Source organism: Octopus bimaculoides, chromosome 18 (genome assembly GCF_001194135.2).
Source record: "Octopus bimaculoides isolate UCB-OBI-ISO-001 chromosome 18, ASM119413v2, whole genome shotgun sequence".
NCBI lineage: Eukaryota > Metazoa > Mollusca > Cephalopoda > Octopoda > Octopodidae > Octopus > Octopus bimaculoides.
Genome location: NC_068998.1, coordinates 30,339,751 through 30,340,591, shown reverse-complemented (window position 1 = coordinate 30,340,591; position 841 = coordinate 30,339,751).

Here is an 841-nt window from a genome sequence, read left to right as displayed (position 1 = left end):
AGTCATTTAGCGAGTTATTTTTAAAGTTTTTTTTTGAAAATATGTTTAAAAATAAAAAAATTTACTTATATAATTTTTTTAAAATTGGAATATTCCTTAAATTTTTCCTTTTATTACTGTCCAACGGCTACACCTTTTCTTTTTACCATGGAAAGATTAAGTAGGGACACTCACTCCCAGCTTCCTTACCACATTCTTCCATCTTTCTTCATATACTCTTCTCGACAGGTGCCTTCTCTCCAGCCCTATCTTGCTTTTCAGGTGATACCTGAAGTAGTATAGCATTCCAGAGCCGGAGATGAAGGATCCTGTCTTCATACCTTGCATTCTAGTTCTCCAAGCACACTCTTTCATAACTGCGACTGTACATAGAAAATAAGCCTCACCTTCCTTAGATAATCCGGTGGGCGGTACAATATTTATCACATACTCAGCCAATAGTTGTACTTTTCCCAGGTGTGACAACACGTGTTCTACGTAAACTGTCAACTTCGAAAGCTGGTTGCACTGTACAAGAGCGTGCAGGATAGTTTCCTTATCCTGTCCGCATCTTGGACATTCGGGTGGCACTGAAATTCCGTGCCTAGACAATTTCTCGTGAACAGGTAACGCTTTCCTGAAACATTGCCAAGTCAGGGATTTTTTGGTAATTATCCAAATACCCGCCCTGAAAGTGTTCTGAAACAGGATGGATAGCTGGTTCTCATCGAGCCCTAGCGTCTCTCCTAGAAAGTCGTCACTTTTGAACTCTACCAACCCTTTGTAAAATGCAGAGGTGGTATTCCCGCTGCCGGCCTTACCCGCCTTGTGGATTAGCACAAGTGCCCGCCGACATTCCTTT